Consider the following 21,038-nt stretch of genomic DNA (forward strand, 5'->3'; position numbering starts at 1 on the left):
TTACTGTTTGTGACTATACACTCCTGGAAATCAGCAGGAATTTAGGTGCTTCCTGACTACAAGGTAATCTAATACATAATGTAACACAGGATACAATGCTATGATGTATCAAAAAGTGAAGTGCTGAGCGCCTTTGATTCCTCTTGGCTTAAGTAGAGCACAACTGAATATTGATGGAGTTCTGAGTCCTCCAAGCCTCCAAGTTCTCGCAGGCCGTCCAGCACTCACATCTGGAGTGTTGCCTACATGAGAAATGACTGGAAATTCTGGGAAGGTATTTGTTTCTTTAGAGACTGAGAAGAACTGTCATCATAAAACTTTTATCTCTCCAAATGCCATATCATGCTTTGGCCATTAACTTTACAGCATCCCATGTTTCTCCTGCTATCATACTAAATACTATTAGCACAAAATGTCTTGATGAAATGCAATACCACTCACAGTAAGTTAAAACCAAAAACTTCAGTTGCCATTTTTAATTCTGTTAGTGAGTGCCCTCTGTTAATACTGAAACCAGGTGACTATCATCAAGCTCCTCAGCTACTCAGAGTTTAACCTTTCAAACAGAAGATTTTCCTTAGTCTGAGAGCAGACTGAGTAACTGAAGTCAAATCTCACAATGTAAACTGCTTGCACAGAGGGTAGACTGAACAAAAAGGGTGGTGTTTGCAGCACTGGAGAATTGGTACGAAAGAAAAGATAACCTGGGTTTTATTGGCTGGAACAGCTTCTCCCTGCATCTTGGAGACTGAGAATTGTTCTGGAGTACTGTGCCTGAAATAGTAAGCTGTACAATAAGTTCTGAAGAACCCTTAAGTGACTAGATTGGGTAATAAGCAACGTCCCCAATGCTTTGGGACAGCAGCCTGTATATCTGTGAGGCTCTGTGCCATGTAGATGTACTGGCAAAGGTCAGCTTTAGTTTTAGTTTTAGATCGGTGCTCCATATCCAGAACAATGTGCAAACATACCTAAAGGTTTACAAAAAGTTCACTGGACAAATGAGGTCATCTCGTCATGACCTTGCTCAAAGCAAAGCTAATTTCAAAGCTTTAAACAGGTTGTTCAGAGCTACATCTGGTGGATTTTTTTAAGAAGATCCTAAGGATGGAGATTATACAGACTCTCTGGACAGTGTGTTCCAGTGCATGATGACTCTTACCGTGAAATTTCCATTTTGAAATAATTAACTTATAAAAAGGAAGAAGAAAAAGTTTTCACTGGTCACCTCTACAAAATAAAACTTCCCCTTTGAATCAACTCCATTGCCTGCTCCTGAAAATCTATGCTATTTAATCCTGAAGCAGCTAAAAGCAATGTAATACGCAGTATCAAGGGATAAACAACAAGATTTGTAGATAGAATTAGGTACAGAGTTGAAGACTATATCAGATTTACTTCTGAGCAAGGATTTACCTTGGACTCAGTCCTGAAGTCATTACTCAGGAATGCTTTCCCTAGTGTCCCTAGTGACAAAGTCCCAAAACAACTAGTATCAAGCTGCCTGCAAGGCAAGCAGATCTGGTGTGCTCTGCTGCCATGAGCTCTAAGAAGAGAGAAATAAAACAGATGTCTGCTCAGAATTAGAGGGCACTGGAGAAGTAAGTTGGTGATGAGCATACGGGGGCTTACCCCCGTAATATCCAAGCTACATCAGAGCACATGATCATTTAACGCTGCCCTTATTTTAAAGGATGTAATAAAAGGTACTTTCAATTAGGTAGAGGTTATTTAAATTAACTTGTGATTTGATCATCTGAGAATTTCCAAGGATCTCATTGACAGGCCCATTTCAAGAAAGTATTGACTGCTGGCTGTTTGGAATTACCCAGCCCTTTATAGTTCTTGAGAGTTATACATGCAAAACCACTGTTCACTTTATTTACAAAGATGATTTAGTTTGTAAGCATAAGAATAGCCATCGGTTTGGAAAAAAATGGCTCTCTCTGTGTAGTAATGCCCTCTATGAGTAGCTTCAGGCATCATCTCCCACAAACAGCCATTCTTTTGACCCAGAGGATAGCCACTTTCCCTAATCACCCATAACTCCAGTTAATATGTAACATAACATGTGTAACAAGGGACGAAAGCATAGAGGGGAAAGGCCAGTTCTGCTTCAGAAAAGCTTTGATGATGCAGTTTCCACAACCTACTCTACTGTTTTGCTACTGTATATAAACATTAAATTTTACTTTCCAATTCTACTAAGACTGTGTTAAAGTTTGAATTACCAAGGCCAGAAAGAGCGTTGTTGTTAATGCTTTTTCTAGCCACATCAGTGTCTCATGTATGACTTTAAAAACTGAAAGCACTTCTTCTGCATCATCAAAAAAAAAAAGAAAATAACACATGCAGGAAAATGATGGGATAGGTAGACACCATTTTACTCAAATCAAAAGTGACTTTGGTGTAATACAACGGTTTATTTTTTCCCTTCCACCTTCTGGTTGTCTTTACCTTTTGCTAGATCACACACTGTGAAGGGTAGGAACTATGCGTTATATATTTATTTTCTACCTAACACAGCAGAAGCCAGGGGCCTCTAGGTACTACCACAAAATAGTACTGATAACTACTTTTTGGATATCAAGAAATGTGATGACAATAAAAACATTTTTAAATGTTTTACCATTCAGTTAGAATACGCATTTAGTAATCTCAGCAGAGCATGTTAGCTGAGGTTCAGTAACTCACTAAGCTGTAGTCACATGGGCTTTTTTGTGAGCTTAGAATGTGGACAGAGGTTGCTTGTGTCTGCCTGGAGCATGTACACAGATGTACCTGAGTCCTTTGTGGGTCTCAGTCTAAATTCTAAAACTTCACTGATAATGGATCTTTTTCAGCATGATTGATGAGTCAAAAAGTGTGTATGTTGCAGAGGGAGATAGCCATCAATGTGCAAGCAGTGTTATTTCATTCTGCTTTAGCATTAAAGGTTTCATTTGACCGGAACCCTTCAAGTTGAGTGGCTTTATTTCTGACAGTTTTGGAGGGCTCTCCTACTTTTTCAGGGCTACAAGCTCTGGTCAATCAGTAGCAGCAAAAGTGTCCATAACTGCAAATTGTAAACAAGACTAGCTACTGGCACTGCAAGAAGAATCTGGATCATTGAGCTTTATGCAGGGTTAGAAAAGGTGCAAAGTGCAGCTGGCACTACAACCATAGCTCTTCTGTTCCACCAGCTGCTTCCCACCAGCACTGCACATTGCTGCAATGTTAGTGCAGTGTTTTGGGATACTCCTCATGTTCCCAATGTTTTAAAGATGTAACTAAGGGCAGATTTACCTCAAGACCTTCAGAATACTCCGCTTTGAAACTGTGTGGTGCAATGAGTGATCTAAATTATGACCTCCTCTTACATTATTTTTCCCTCGATCTATGCTGGTTTAGATGCATCTGCTTCTGAGCAAGACTCCAGCAAGCAAAAGTCCAGAATATCAAATTTCTCAAAGCCACTCAAGGAAGATTTTTCTGCTTTATGTTAGTAGGACAATTTTAATATTTAAACCACTGATCACAGTCCATTCTTTCTTTGTCAGCTGTTTTTTTGATAAAGCTATCACACGAAATAGGCACAGAAGTTAGATCTTATTCCCAGCCTCATGGAAAGGGTTCACAGTAAATGCTGTTGTTTTTGCAAATTAAGCTTAGCACACCTACTGCGTTCCTGATCAGCCAGTCAGAGACATCAGACACGGATGTGGAAACAGCGCATCAACTGTGCTGGGAATTCCATTTCAGTATACTCACAATATACCATTGTCTTGAACTCATGCAATAAATCCCAGATTTAAAAATTGGTTTTCTATGAGCAAAAACTGTATGCAGTCTGTTGAAATCAGTTTGTGGTTTAGGACAAGGCATCGACACTCTCCTCTTTCCTTTTGTCATCATTGACATGTATATATTAAAGGAGTGAATAAAACTTTTCCTGACATATTCAAGATACACTTCTTAACAGGTCGCATCGTGCTTCCTACAGCCAGCGTCCATTGTCCTACCAGCCCGGCTCAGGCTCTGCCCAAGGTACCCAGTGTGCTGCAAAGCCAGTGAGCTCAGAACCCAGCACGATTTGGCCCTGCTACAACAAGGTGACCTGGCGAACAAGCAACCTGGCAGCTAGCATAGCATTTTGGAAACAGGTGGCAGCATGATCATGTCATTTCCTTTCCACCAGCAGCCTGGCAGCTGCCCTCTGGGCTAGACCAAAAGCTCTGGCCTCTAGCCAGCACAGGTTTGTGAGTTCCTGCTCTAAAGGTCAAATGCAGTTTTCACCAGAATAAGGATACTTCCTTCGCAAAAAAAAAAAAAAAAAAAAAAAAAAAAAAAAGGAAAGAAAGAAATAACAATAAAATTTAAAAGTAGTAAATGTGTGTCTCAAAGCAATTGGGCAGCTCTGTGTTAAAGGTCAAACTCCAGTTGCTGCAACCTGGTTGCTCTGCAGTCCCACAATACCAGTGAGCAGGCACTCAGCAGGAAAAGTCGGAAGGGTGATGTGCCTAACATTTGAGGAAACCACTAAGAAACCACCATATAGAACAACACGTTCCTGCAAAATCATTAATGGAGCTAAAAGTGTTATTACACAAGATATACCAGAAAATGTAACAAACTAGGAAGATTTCATCACATCCATACATGTAACTTGCAAATATTTGAACAGCACAGTTAAAATACCTATGTTAACATTTTAAAAATCAAGAATTCTACTTGCGTATGATCAAATAGACACAATCTCATCACATTGTTGTTTTAGGTAGTAAAATTGCCCCAAAAATTTTACCCTAAGATTCCATGGCTTTATTTTTTTACAGTTTTCCCTAAATTACTTGGTAAAGTTTTCTTTTCAGATTATGGTTTGCTTGTTTGTCTCTTTTTAATTTCTTCTAATATAGTTCAGCTATTTCAAACAGAACAAACACATTAAAAAATATCTGCTATTCTTTAAAAATTGTTCTAGCCTCTTTACTGAAATCCATGCCTCTGAGCAGAGTCCTCAGCACGATATAACCATCTTTGCGAGGGCATGGGTTTTTGTATGTAACAAACTGCCAATCCTATCTGATCTGTATTGTGTAATTATAAAATCTTGGTCCAATAGAGTCTTGAAATCTAAGAGCAGAATTCTCTGGAGATTTTTACTACAATAAACACTCTCTGTCCCCTCAAATTCCACAGATGCCTGTCAGAAAACAAGTGGGGCAAATATCTTATGAAATAATGGTGATTGTTCAGTGAAATAAAGGGCATCATTCACATTTGCAAAGGATTGCTTACGTGAGTTCAATTCTGACAGGCATTGGTATCTTCATATCTGCTTTCTAAAGGCAGCAGTTTAAATTTTTTAATTGCTATTAAGATTGCTTAGGTAATGTTTTTGTGCTGAGCCTAAATACAGCTATATCAAAAGTGAAAGGGTTATAATTACATTGCTTTATTCTGGGATATGAGAAGATACCTCAGCTAGTGCCACACAAGCTAGGTCTCAAACTGGAAGCCATGTAGCTGTACCAGCACTAATGCCGTACTGCCCACAGAATTATGCCAATGCAACTCTTCTGGGATTCACTCTTGTGTCAAGTCTCTACATGACGTTGACTGGACATAGTTAGACATAGCCAAAAATAACATCAAAACTGAAATATGATACTTGCAATAACAGGCAAAGGTACTGCAGGAAACATCTATACCTCAGCCTTTTAAATGTAAGAAAATCTGCTTATCTCAACAGAAAATATCATTATTTCCTAGGTGAAACTGTGCAAAGCTTGAAATTAGCTTTTGGAAGAAATAGGATTAGATCTTTTCAGGATGTATAAAATAAAACACAGTCTATAGAATAACCTTTTCCAGAATGCTGAATGCCTCCTAACACGAAGAGTTTAGATTGCAGATATAGATGTCAAATAATATAGAAATTGAAAGACTTCCCAAAAAGTGCCTAAAGCAAGCTGAATAACTTTCTATAATCAGTTAGATTATATTCCACCACTAGAAAAAGTGCGGTCAAGCCACATGACTACTGTCGTCCCAGTACATGAATGGATGAATGAACAAATGAATGAATGAGTGAGTGAATGAGTAAATCATTACAAGGTCTTTTACAAGTAGACTCAGCTTTATAATGAAGCCTGGAAACAGTCTGAGATTTCTTATGCATAAAATTATCATTAAAATGAAAAAGCAGCTGTCCAGATTCTTTTACAAGAAGATTTTTCCATGAACATTTACTTTTATATTTAAAATTAATTAACAAAGTCAAATCACTACGTGCTTTTATCAGCAGTAAAAGTGTCTGTAAATAAATGTGACAAAGCAAACCAAAACCTTTACCATTAAAATGTATTTGAAATCTTTTAATCAAAATTAAAGGTTTGACAGAAAACATATTAGGAGATGTCAGCTTTGTAGTTTAAAGTCTCTGTCTTAATGTAAAATAGGTATTTCAGATTTTACCTCTTCTTTTGCCATACCAGAATTGTGCAACTCTACCTTTCTGGATGACTTTCTTCAGCTTCATTCCACCTATGCTTTTGCTGTGAGTCATACATTACTCAAGACTGTAATAGCAATTAAGGCTTTGAGACATGACCTGACTCTTGAAATTAGTTGAAAGTAGTTGATAGACTTAGTAATGGTGCAATCCCATGAAACTATTTTCTTATTGTCCTGTCTACTTAATCATTATGAAGATCACATTTTTATATTACTAGGTATTTCAAGTGAAAGGCTTAGAAAATTCCAACATATTTACCAGTTAAATTGCCTGAATGAAATAAAAAGCTAATATTATTTACCTATTAATATTACAATTTAAAGTAACATCAGAGAAAACGTTACTCCTGGAGAGAGCAGAAATTGTGACAAATAGAAGACAACTTCTCCATACCAGTTTAAGAAATGTCCAGCTCACTATGCAACTGTAGTTCCATGAATGAGATGAACAGTGATCAATAACTGTTTGCTTCTGAAACATCAACTATATTTTGAAAGGAGACTTCTTAAAATCCTTAGTTTTAAAATATGTTTTCCCATTATTGTAATCATTGCTAGTTCTCATCTTCGTGTTCATTAAATGAAAAAAAAAAAAGCCAAAAAAAAATCACTTTTGGTCATTACTGTTTTTGTTCTGAGAACAAGGAAGTCTTATAGTTGTGAAAAAGGTCAAGGACCTCCTAAGTCTACAGCACCTAACACATCAAGTGACACTCCTGTAATCATAAGATTAAATCAAGTCACAGGATGTGTGCCCTACGGATACTGGTTAAACTGTTCTGGAGCTGAGTGGATCAGACTGGCATCCATTATGTTACTTGAAAGTGACTGAGCCACAAAGGTCAACAATGTTTCGAGGAAGCTGTTAATTGAAATCAACCAAATGAGACAACTCTCTTCCAGGAGGAAAATTTTGTCCAGCCCTGCTTTACCTTCAGGATATGTACCAGAACTGGCATTTAGGCGTTTTGACCAGAATTTTGCCTTTATTCAGCTTGCACAGCAAAAGCCACAGTTTGTGCATTTTAGCAAATATTCCCTGACCTTCAGAAAACTGCTGCATTTTTCCTATATATCTTCATTAGTCTTATTCAGGAAAAAAAGAATCAGGGTTACTTATAATAGCAAGATTTTACTTATTCCAAGTTTGTAAACTTGTAAATACAGAAACTGTCATGATCCTATCAGTTCTTGCAGATGAGGTTTGGATTAGGTCAATGCTTTCTCAGTACTTCCTAAGGAGGAACTCACTGCTAGTCATTTCCAGCATCGGCTTTAGAAGCTTTGCATTTGTAGGAGACACACAAGTGTTAATTCTCAAAGGGAATATAAAGTAGAAGCTGCTACCAGTTGCAGTAAATGTCTAGGCACTTTTTTTCCTCAGAAGAAATGAAAACTATCTTCATTTCTGGAAATATGCTAACTCAGTAAGCCCTATCCTCTTTTCCTACAAAGGAGAGCAGATTCCTAGAGCTGAGGCCCTTGGGAATGTTACAGGCAGACCCTATGTCTGAGCAATTTCCAGAAGAACACAATTGCAAATTCCCACATCATCACTAAGAAAGGATTAAAGCCTCGTGCATTTCCCCCCATACTATCACTGTGGGAGTTATATTTCAGTATTGAAGAAATGATCCCAGTCTAACGTAATCACATTAAGTGGCAAGTGGCTCAGTTAATGAATTTTTAGAAAGCACTTTGAAAACCCTTCTTGAAAGGTATGCCAATAACATGCTGCCCTTGTTGGAAAGGGTTGCATTGGCTGTTTCATGGTCCAGTTGTTGGCTCCTTGTGCCATTTCGGAGCCTAATCAGGCGAGGTGCATATTCTCCCTGTAGTTTCATTTCCACCAATAGACAGTTGGCAAAATGCTCAGCCAGATAGAGTATCCAAGAGGTTGTCCTGAATGTTCATGTCTTGGAAAGTGGGGAAATAACTTAGTTTGACTGCAGTTTTGGCAGGACCAGGTTCCTGGGAAGAAGTAGTAACTTCTGTTAGACCAATGAACATAATTGAGAAAAATGTATTACAACTTCATGTGCAGAATTTTTTTCTCTGTAGTCCTTATAAGGAAGAAATGGTTTTGTCCTTATTCAGAGTTGAACTGTGATTTTCTATTCTCCTGTGAGATTTCACTTCAAAATGTTGCTGCTTCAGAAAGAAATTGTACTTTAAAACTATAATAGTCTATTTGTGCTTTTTAAAATGTCTTCTGAAGTCCATAATTATTTCTGTGTCACAGTATTGCATGTTGTGACTTCCAGAAATTTGTACTTATGTATAGAACATTAACAAATAAATATTCTTCAAATAGCTTTCTTTAAAATATTTTTATAGAGCTTCTTGATATCTGGATGGTCCATCATGTAATGATAAATGTACAGGTAAATATAACCAGCAAAAGAGAGTGAGTATGTATCTCAGATATTTTAAAAGTAATTTTTAAGTTCCACATGGCAGATGCTACCTATGGATGTCTTACAAAAATACACTAACTCAAGCCAGCAGGTTTTTGCTATCAACTACCCACAGTATTGAATAAAGTGCTGCAACAAGAGCTCCTAGCAATTAGAACTTCCTGCTTATTAAAGTCCAGAAAACAAGTTTTTCAAATCAGTGACAAAAAGACTTTTGTTACCAACGTTCAGTATTTTCTCATGTTGTCACATTTCTGCATTGTTTTTCTTTTTTTGTGACCACAAAATGGTGGAAAATTTTGGCTCAATACCTGCAGCTGACAAGTTACACCAGAACAGCTGTTCTGGTAAATTAGCCATTAAAGTGAACATAACCCCATGAATGTAACATAAACATGGTTGCAGTAGTATATTGTCAATTGACTTCACTCCTGCCGAACATGAAGAGTCCAGCGATAGTGTCACTATGCCACACAACTGAGCAGATCCAGTGTATCATACTTTTTCTTTGTATCTTTTTTCTTTAGCTTGTTTCAAGCCTTACATGCCTCAGGATATAATGAAAAATCAGAGTTGTTCTTGTTTCTTCAAGAATGTTCTATTCAACTAGATAACAGGAAATGGTGACAGTGAATTGCTACTAAAACAAAACATTTTTTCCCCATCTTGTCCTTTAAGGCGAGGCATCTAAGTCCTTGATATTTCCATGTAATCTGAGTGCACCTTGGGCAGTTCATCCCCCTTCCTTTGTACATATGAAACAATAGGTTAGGAGAAAGAAGATGCAGCACAATGTTGGAGATAAAAAATACTGCCAGACTTCCAAAGATGAAATATCCATCAAATGAGAGCACTTTCCTCCTAATTACAACATCATCCCAGCACGAGTTCAGTGAAGAAGAAAAAATAGCAGTGTAAGTGAGGTTCATTATAAGTGATAACTTACTTAAGGAGAGCATACTGTGTGAGACACGTCTGTCACAGCCTCATACAAAGGCAGACTTCCAGCCTCTGTAATTACTTTCCAAGTGATTTTAGTTTTCTATAAATTTAGTCCCATATGAGTAGTAGGAGCCACTGTTCATCTGCTTATACTGCTACTTATTGATATCATGGCTCTGTCATCTCAGATGCTTCAGCAGGAACAGGCAGACTATCTTACAGGGAATTTGCCTACTTGCCATCTGGCATGGAGCATTACTGTACTTTACACTGTTGCACAGCTCAAGGATCTGTTTTTACCTTCATAACATTATGGGTATTGCCTATGACTATTTGTTTTTCATAAGTATTTGTCAGAAAGGTGAAGTTGTCAGTACATTTGTACTTTAGTTCCACTTCCCTAAATACTCCAGCGTAAGCTGTGTTTATTTATATGTTCCAAACCTACGGCATGGATTCCTTCAGAAGAACAACTTCATTATGGTTGGGCTTGAGGATCTGAAAGGTCTTTTCCAATCTAAACTATTCTGTTATTAACGATGAAGAAGATGCAACTTATTTTTAAATACTAACAGTCTTCCTAAATCCAAGGTCTGACAAGTGTGGGGGGCCTATTAAATATTTATATTAAACAATAGTCTTGAATGCTTTTTCTGTCATATATGTGGGTGAGGATTCTTGATGCTTCATATTTGATAGGACAGCAGAGTTTCCTTCTGAAAAGAAAACAAGCCACAGTTGCTGGAGAAATAGTTTCAATGGCTTTCAACAGCTATTTTCAGGAAACACCCAAAATAGTTTGGATAAAATGAATCGGAGAGACAGAAGCAGTTTAAGACATCTCCACTGCCAATTCTGCTGAGGGCATCCAAGAACCAAGGCTGTTCCCAGATTACTTTATTAATATTTCCGTTCTTGCTGTATGTCTGGGGACACAACTGGTAGCTTCTCTCTGAAAAATGCTTTATCAGTCTTCCTTGGAAAGCTGTGTTAAGGCTATGGTGGCCTGTGCAACAGAGGGAATATGAGAGCAGTGGATTAGCAGTGGTGCACAAAACCTAGGCAGAGCAAGGGTAAAATGCAGTTCATACACACACAGAACTCTGCTTAGGCTTAGCTATGGTCTAATGCATGTACACTGGCTAACAGCACAGATCCCAAGAACCTCTCTTTCCATAATTGCTACATCATTGTGACTTTATTTTAAAATATGGTCCTTATTTAAATAGTTATAGTAATATATTAGTATAATGAGTATACCTACATAATGTATTTGAGTGGTACGAGTAAATTTGCAACAAGTTGACTGGTGGATGTCTACAAAACTGAGCTCTGCCTTGAAAGGTGCACAGGAGAGACCCACAACGGGGAAGATACCTCTGGAAACAACTGAGAGAAGGGAATAGCTACCCACCCTTCAGCTCTTATTTCAGGAGCATTTACCATTCAACAGCATACCTTGTCAGTATGTCTCAAAAATTATATCTATGTGCATGTGACACTCACTGAACTACCACACACAAATATTCCTGGTCTGAACTGCTTTCAGGCGTTCTGCCACTAGCTTCTGCAGGCCTGCCCCGAGTGATCCTCACTCCAAATCACATGTTGGTCACTGCAATCATCTGAGTTAAAAAAAAAAAAAAAAGAATTCCAGAGTACAAACTGGAATGAATTCAAGCCTCATGTGACTATGTCCTGTTCACTGTATGCTTCATTGACTTTAGCACAGACACACTGTACTGACCACAGATATTTTGTAAATACCATCAGCAACATAATTTAAGTTTGCTCAGATGAGGGTAGAAGAATTTTTTACATTGATGGTACTTTTAATTTCCTTTTTTCTGGAAGCTAAAAAGATTAGCACATAATTTCCTGAGAACACAATGAGTCCTATTAAAAACAGTACACACAAAACATGAAGGTTACTTACTGACAAAAAAATCAGAACTTTATGTTTCATTAATTTAAGTAGTGTTTCAGCATGTGCAATTAACTATAAATTATTAGATAGAAGTAAATGGTCTCTTAGTGAAAGAATATTTTAATTCATTAATGAGAAATACACCATATTTCTTGGTTTGTATTCCTAACAATGGCTTTTCCCCCATATTTTTTTTCTTAAAATTCATCCAAATAAATATAAATCTCTCAGTCTCTTAGCTAGATTGCAAAACCGAAAGAGTTAGGAGGTAAAATGATTTTTATTGTAAGAGAAACAAACAAAAAGGAACAGCAAAATATAGTCACTCCTGGCAACGTAAATAATACCAGCAAAGTACATTGATCCAAAGTCCTTTCTGGTTTACATTCCTGTTAATGGAATTTTTCCAAGTTTACACTAATGTGGGTAAAGAGCAGAATTTGCTCCTTTCTGAGATTCCCTTTGTCTTTGGATCAGCTGCTGTCCTTTTTGAATATTTGGCCCCATTTTCCATACACTGGCATTTGAATGTTCAATAATTTCTGTGCAGCATGAGAGAGAAGTAATAAAATATGCTAATTTACTGTTCAGTCAGAGTGGATCATCAGTCATGCTGATTAGGTACATTGACTCCACCAGCATTAGCGAGATAAGGAGTATGAGACTCATCCAGTCAGTGTCAGCCATTAGAAAATCAAGCATCTGGTCTGAATAAGAGATTGCAATACAGCCAGTACGTACAGGCATCTTGAGGGGCTAAGTTGTTATACCTTTCCTAAAATCTTAGAAAGGAGTGAGTTTCCCTTTTGTTTCATTTGCATCTATCTTTTTTAGACTTTCTCCAGGGAAAATGATCCGAGTCTGTGATAAAATTTCCTTTTTAAATGGTTGTTCTTAGGTAACCCAAGTCCTACCTGCGGCATAACTATTGCTGCCTGAGTGCTTGGTGATATCAAGCCCTTACAGATTAGGTGAAGGCTTCAAATTCTCTGCCCATAGAAGTACATGGACTGAATCACTAAAAATAACTAAAAAGGGGCAAATGGGAATGGAAAATTACTGGGACACAAGCAGTACTTCAGGGTACAAATGGGTTGCTTATAAATAGAGCAGATCTTTACTCACATGTACAAACTGAACTGATTGCCAAATCTGTGGTCAGGAAGGCATTCTTCCCCACCTCCCCCAATATATTGGAAGAGATCTGAATATTTTTGTAGTCTTCCTCGGGCACACTGAGTCAGGCATCATCTGCTCTATCAAGTGGGCAGGTCCCCATGACCAGTACCAGATGATTCGAGGTAAGAGTGCAGACTGCTAAGCACGGCTCCTTTCACATCTTTCAATGTTAATGATTAGAGACTAACTTAAAGATGATGAAAGTAACACAAACTAGAAAATAAAAAAATGTTTTACAAATATGTTTTGTGTTCTGTTCTTAAAATGGTACATTGTTTCCACAAAGAACGTAGGCAAAGGCATGCGGAAGTTTCTTTGGTTCATAAATTTAATTAAACCACAGTTATGCCAATTTTTCTGACTAATTGGGAATAATAAGATGTTGGCAAGCCCTTTAAGCACTCCACTCTCAGAAATGTAACCCTTCACAGACCACATAATAATTATGCATTTTTACATCTTACACTCTTTATTTAGCAACACGAAAAAAGAAATCCGGAGATTTGCTTAAGTTGTCACAAGAATTACCCATAACAAAAGTAAATGTGACAAGGGAAAAAACACAGATACAGAGAGAAAAAGAGCAAGAAACTATTTTCTTCATTTACTGTCTCAGGAATAAATAAAAAATAATACTGAAGGCAGAAACATCTTTCAGAATTGTTATTCTTCCAGCTATCTCACATCCAGCTCCCTGGTCAGTGTGTTAACTTTCTCACTGATAGATCTACCAATGAAATAGCCTTTTCATCTCTGAACTTCTATCATCAAGTATTAAAAAGCTCTTAAAGAAAGAAAAAAAAATTGCATAGCTTTTCCATCATACGTTTCCAAATTTTAGTAGGGTTGATTAAAACTATGTGTCTTCATAACTGAAGGAAAATGCCAGTTTAACTTGTTATTTATCAGATTTTTCTGGATACTAATGGAAACAGCTGTCTTCAGAGTAAGCTAAGAACAAAGTAGTATTGTAAATCATGAGTCTATTCACTGTAGTTTCTCTGTTTTCAAGACTTAAGTTGTGTCTCCATGACAAACTGAAACCTTCTATCATTAGTAGATTAAACAGCAGGTTGCTGCTAAGCATTTTCTTTTAAGATTTTTACCACCACCTACTATCCCAAGGAGTTAAGAGTTAGTTTGGTATGCTATGGCCAGGCCCAGCTCTCAGATAATGCAAGTCACCTTACATTCATGAAAATGAATGGAACTCTGTACACAATTAAACATTTGGCCCTTAAAGAGCACAGCTGAAGAACTAAATCACTAATAAATGAGCTAAAACAGATGTACACAGACAGTTCTGCAGGTTCAAAGAGCAGTTCACGGTCTGCTTTAAAGTAGCATATGTCCTGGCATGAATGGGATAGGCTGTGCTAGGCTAGGCTAGAAGAATGTCCTGAATTATAGAATGACCTGAATTACAGAACGTCCTGAATTACAACATCTCCTTTTAAAAGGTGTATTATGCTCACTGACTGACACCCAGGTGACAGGACATTTACCACATACCTTCACACAATTTTCCTGATAGACACTTCCCAGCGCCTCCTTTAAAATTCCAGTGTTCAATACAAATAGGAAGGGATCTAAAATATTTTTGTGTTCTTTGACAGTTTTGAACCTTTTATTAGGTTTCCTTTACATTATTTGTCTCTGATAATAGATATTACATGATTCATTTTTGTTTTGCAAGTCTTTAGCCAGGACTTCTGGATAGATTATAGAGTATAGGTACAAAGGTTCAAAATTCACTCTTCCACAGGATGAGCTTAGAGGAGCGATGTGGGATTTGAGACCTTCTGTCATTGCAGTGCTGAATTTCCTGTTGATTAAATAGTAACTGAAATTATTTCACTGCATAGAATCTATAGTTCTTTTCAAAATAATGATGCCCAACTGTACCCATCCATTGATCAGGGCAAACAAGTAAAATGAAACTAAAATCAAAACACATGAAAAGCTTACAAGGTACGAATGTGCCACAAGTTAGGCACTATAATATTTTATCACTACAGTTTTTGCACTGTTTCTCATCATTCTCCTTTGCAACTCTCACCCTCCATTTGCTGTGCCAAGGCTGTGAATTGTCTGGCATGGGAGCTGGGTCTTTGTTCTGTTCTTTGCAGAGAGATCATATCAATAAATTGTAGGGTAGAATTTCACACTGTTCCCACTGCTGTCAATGGGCATTTTATATTGAACTCCCCATGAGAAGAATGTGAGTCATATAGTGCATTTCTGAAAAATCCCAGCCCTCCATGCATGAGGAGTAGTAAATCCAGTTTAGTTCCTTTTTCCTGTTCTGATCACTTGAACTGCTTTCAGCAGAGGAGCAAAGAAACTTTCACAACATAGTTTACAGCTGACTTTAGATTTCTCATTTTTAGGTGATAGTGCTTTTGCAAACTAACCCTGATACCAAAGTCCATTAAGCTGATTTTACACTACTATTCATTCTTGTGCTGTTCTGAGAAGGCTGTGAGATCTGGTGATCTTGGCAAGTCTTGGAAATAGAAGGTCAAAGTTCCAACAAACGAGAGGAATTGAGTCAATGAAAAAACATGACTAAACCATCTCGTCCTCCTGTGTCACAACCAGCTTCACTGTAACTCTGGGGAGAAAAGTTAGGGAACATGACTGTTTGGATTAAACTGCCCGATTCAAATATGTTGTTTTTTCCAATGTTAATGAGGGAAATCCCCTCACTGGTTTTGAAAACCTCAGACTCTTAAAAAAAATCGATTTACATTTTATATTTGGAATGTGTAGTGGGCTTTGTGGAGCTTTCATTGCAGGCTGTGTTCATTACAAGTGCAGGAACTTGGTGTTCACTACAAAACTCTTGTTTCATATACTGCCTTGTCCTTTCATAGTGCCCTTGCAAAAATGTCATCGTCAACGTGTTTTAATCATTATTAGAAACGGGCATGTGAAAACATAGTTAAATAGAACTTTAATTTTTAAAGGTGACCCTTGAGTCTTTTTTGCACACATTGTATTGGAGTAGGTGACTCAGGGGCATCACTCCCAGCTCATTTCAGCTTTCCCCAGTTGTCATGTAATTAGTTACCAGGAGGACAGTGGGAATGCTAATTCTGCCCCAGAAGTTGTGCTTTGTACACCTGCTCATTCAGAAAATATTTGGCTCATTTTTCAGGCAGACAAAATGCAAAAGTATCTGTTTGAGCTGGAAATCTCTGCAAAGCTGTGCTCTTTCCTGCAAATAAAGATTCAAGGCAGGCAAAGTCTGTGAATAATGGAGACCGAACAAGGACATAACTTTGCTTACAATGGAGGCAATATGAATCAGCAAAAGAACAGGCACCCACTTATGTTCAAGACTGATTTACACAAGCCTATAAATCATCCAAATGAGGAAAACTAGAAGTGGAAGTCAGGAATGCCACATGTGCTGTGACACATGGAGCATTATTTAAAGATCATCTTACAGAACAACTCCAAGTATCAGCACAGCCATCCAGAATAGGAAACTGAGTCAATTAGAGGGCCACTGAACTCATGCTTACAAATGCTGCAAATTACTCACCATCATACTGTGGTGATTATGGAGCTACTGAACTAGATTATTAGCAAGGTTTCCTGACTTAATCCTTCATTTACAAACTAATGTGTTTGTCTATTGTGAGCCTGGCCTTCCAGTCCTAGGGCAGCAATTAATGTTGCCTCCTTCAGAAACATTCAGTGGAGGTCAGAGCCCTGGGGGAGGCTTCAAAAATTTCCCTCTGCCTGGACACTGCTGCCACCCACAGTTTTAGAGGCAACTGATTACAAAGATGGATTTTTTTCAGCAGCTTTTAGAGATCTTACAAGTGTTGATCATTTTTCTCAGCATGATTGGTTCTCATGGTAGAATGCCTTGGGAGTCAAGCTTTTCAAACAGAGAATAAGCACACGAAAGTAACCTCCCCTGATCGTCATGCTTCTCATCGTGTGTGAGTCGAATCTAGCACCTCAACGAGAATTATGTTATATTTACAGAGATAACTGATATATAGACTATGAAAACTTCTTACGTAAGTTGCTATCATATTAACGAGGAAAGTGATATCTGGAAAAAAGCAGGCAATGGAGTTTATTTAACACAGATTCATATGTGTTATGGATGAATGGGAATTTTTCTGTACTCCCAGCACAGTTTCAAAGCAAAGCACACAAGTTCTGCTACTTGAATTCCAGTAAAGTTGTTTGAATTTGTGCCATTAGAACCTCGCTAAGTTTTCCAAGACTTTCTCTGTTTTCTTTAAAAGCTTTATAACGAACAGCATGAGATCTGTGTTTTGCGATATTTCAGCCTTCACAAGGAAATCAGTGATCTTTGTAAAGAGCTATTTATATCCATCAGAGAATAAGCACCTTATACAACCTGCAACCCATGGGTCACTGTTTGATACAGCAAATGCAGGCAGTCTCAGCTTGGAGCCTTCCTGCCTGAGAAAGAGGGAGGAGTATCTACTCCTGGAGGTCTGAACATGGGAGGAAGCTGGAGGAGGAGGTGTGCTCAGGCTCTCAAGGGAAGCTGCAAAGCCACACAGACCAGTGCCTAAGTGCTGTAATTTTGTACATAAAGTTGCATGTTATTTATTTTTCTTATTTTGTATTTTATGGTGTAAAGTTAAACCTGGAGGTGACCTCTTGCAAAAAGTGTCTGCAAGTGCAAAAAGTTTATCTTGCTGTTATTTGTTATTTGTCACTGCATTTTGGCTTCTGTTTTGCTTCTCTGAAGTGCAGGAGAAAATAATCTGAAGATAACGTGAATTTCTGAATGGCCTTAATAACTGTCACTTTTGTAATATTTTTTCTGTGTTACCTCTACCTTAATTTTAGTGTTATTATTTTTACTTCTAAGAAACTTTAAATATGGATGCTTTGGGTAACATTTTTGTAATATATAATTGTTTCACCTGTCCTTCAAGAGTCTAGGCTGAAAACATACATAACAATGAGTCTTGTGAATTCAATCAGATTTAAGATTCAGCTGGATTCTTTGATAGCTTGCGTGAGCATAGAGCTACCAACTGCGTTCTAGGGATCTGATCTTCTGAGTTTTTTTTAAGTTTTTTTTTTGATAAATGAGTAAAAAACTGTGAGGTACTGTTGCAGGACACTCAGCAGCATTAAAGAATACTTCACATTAATCATTTACCCTTCTGCCTGGACTTCGGCAAAAACATGTGTCAACCTACTGCCCTTTATTATTTACCATGTATCATGCTTTGCATAGAAGAAATGCAGATTATGCTGGAAGTAAAGAGACAAAAAAGTAGTCACCTTCCTTGAAATGGTCAGTCAGACTATTTTCCTTCCATAGAGTGAAAAATCCTGTTATGATGCTATGTGGAAAAGAGATTGTAACATTTTTTTTTAACTTTGTGTCTTTTTTTTAAACTGAACATATACCAGTGATTTAAAAATGAAGCATGCACGGAGGAAAAATAAAAAGCCCGGGGCCTTTAAGAAAACTGCTGTGTTTTGAGAAAACTAAATCAACATTTTTGGTTAATCTAACATACAAGGTATGTAAGCAATACAAGGAGTTCCATATATGCTTTTGCTTTGGAGTCTGTGGACACCACGCTGGTCGCTCACTGCACTTCTAATACTGTGCAGCAGCTGCTCTAACTCAGAGAACCTCACAGAGCATAAGAGTTGTATCCTGCTGCTGCAAAAGCACTCCTGAGCTAAAAGAAATGCAAGGAGAACTGAAGAGCAGTGTGGAATTCACTCAGTATTGGTGGGGAAAAGCAGCAATTTCTTTACATGGACTTTTTTCAATTTGTTTTCTGAATTTGGAACCAAATGAATATTTTTCTCATGTTTTCAGTGTACATTGCAGTCATGAGGACACATAGAAACTCTAAGTATACGAACTGGACTTTTGAAGGGGAATATTATATCTCATGAGATAAATGATATATGTTTGAATGCTGGCAACATGGAAACGGACACAGGATCTGTCTTAAAATTTATTTTAATTCCATTCAAGAATCGAGATACCATATTTTTGCTTGTATTTCTAACCTGAACCACTCATATTTTTTTCACAGAAGACGAAAAGCCAGGATTTAATGATATAATTTAGACTGATGGTTTCTTAATGTGACATTTGAGACTTTCATCACTTTTTTTCGCAAAACTACACACGCCTGTTCATTAAGGCTATTATTCAAATGATATAGCACTATGTCTGTACTAAATGAAAATGTTTATTTATCTGATTACCCATCAGAGTCATGTATCAGCATTAAGACCCTCATTTGTGAGAAACCAATTTACATAAGAAATTTCTTGTTTCATATCAAAGAAGACAAATCTTTTGTGCTCCTAGAAACTCTGTTTTAATTGGCAAAAGAAATTCTGCCAGAGTTCTTTGTGTTACTGGGTCTATATTTCCCAGATAAAAAATCAGCTCAAGACATTTATTTAAGACAAGATAGCTAAAAAAGATCAAAATAAACAGTGAAAGTTCATTCTGGAGAACAGAGAATGAAGAGCTCCTCTCTAGGCCAAGATTAAGCCAAGAAAGTACAACCTGGTGTTCTGGGGAATTTGTCTAAGAGTTAATTTAAATAATCTTGATTCTTGTTATGGAATTGTTATGTTGCTAAATGCTTCAATGTATAGCTAACATCGGATGATTTTCCAACACTTCTTCCCACCATTTTGGGAAAAGTTACAGCATAGAAATGTCATCAACAGGTGGATGAACTGCGGCTGAACTAAAGAGAATACCTAATGGAAAACCTGTTTTTCTCTGGGGAAGTACACACAAAACCGAAAATCCCCAAAGCAAGGAACAGAGAAGTTTTCTTTTATGGAAGAGGAGTGGGGGGGGGGTTGAGGGTACTGTTCAACAAAGAGAGGGAAAGACCACAGGAAAGAAAAGGATTCAATAAAAAAAGGCTTTATGTGGACAAGGGAACTTGGCCCAAGTTTACAGAACAACAAAAATAGGTAGAACAAGTGTTTGGATGCAAACTCATAGTTACACTTATCCTGCCGCAGCTACATTGGGAAATAGCAGTGGACAGAGGCTTCAGTACTCTTTGATTTTATCTCTCCAACAGAGTAAACAGTGTCAGACAATACTCTCAAGCACTGGAACTTTCTTCTCTACGTCTTGCTATGCTGCCAGAACGGTCCCTGGGATAGGACCCCTGCCAAACTGGAGACTCTCCTGGCATGAGAGGTGCCTGTTCTTTTTACTGTTATGACCCTGAGCCATGTTGGCTGCAAAGCCTAAGAAAAACACTAGAATTTATCATTGTACTGATAGAAATGTAGTCTTCCATTCTACAGACCTTTCATAGTCATATACCCTCCGTAGCCCCTCCCCAGTCTCCCTTCTATGTTGTTATGAGGAAGTATGCTCGTTTAACATGCCATGGCAATGGCACAGGAGATTTTCTCTAGCAAGCTCCTCTCATAAGCAGACAGGTCTTTGCCTCATTTTCAGTAGTAATTAAGTAGTATTAATAAAACATGCAAGGTGAATCAGAAACATGTTTTCACTGACTGTCTCTCTTGCCCCCTATGAGGGTGCCCTTGTAAAGCTTTCTGTGAAAGAGTTAGTCTAAAGATCTATTAGCACACCGAGACAGATGAATGCTGCTGAAAAGAAAGGCATTGGGGGCCAGTCTATGTTATTTATAGGTTGGAGACTGTCTTTTAATACTGCAGTTTGCTCTGTTTCATTCCACATAATTGTTTTGTTTGTGCACACTTTCAACATTCATGGTACACTTGAACACTTCTATGTAATTTTCAATTAAGAAATAAATGGCTTCCAGTAAAAGTATCCAAACAGTCATATCTATCCAAATATTCAAGCAACTTAACCTTTACACCCCAATGTATCAGGGTCCCCGTGTCCAGCTTCAGGAATAATGTGTTCTTGGTACATTACTGGAAGGCACCTCATTACACTCCAACATCACAGTGAACTCTGTTTATGGTCTTGTGTTCAGCTTCCCAAAGTGGCTCCCATTGGCCCATGGTAGCTTAGGAAAGTGCTGGTCCCTCCTTTCACCACCATTTCAACCACTGTCCAAAGTCTT

Source organism: Cuculus canorus, chromosome 1, assembly GCF_017976375.1.
Source record: "Cuculus canorus isolate bCucCan1 chromosome 1, bCucCan1.pri, whole genome shotgun sequence".
NCBI classification, from domain to species: domain Eukaryota; kingdom Metazoa; phylum Chordata; class Aves; order Cuculiformes; family Cuculidae; genus Cuculus; species Cuculus canorus.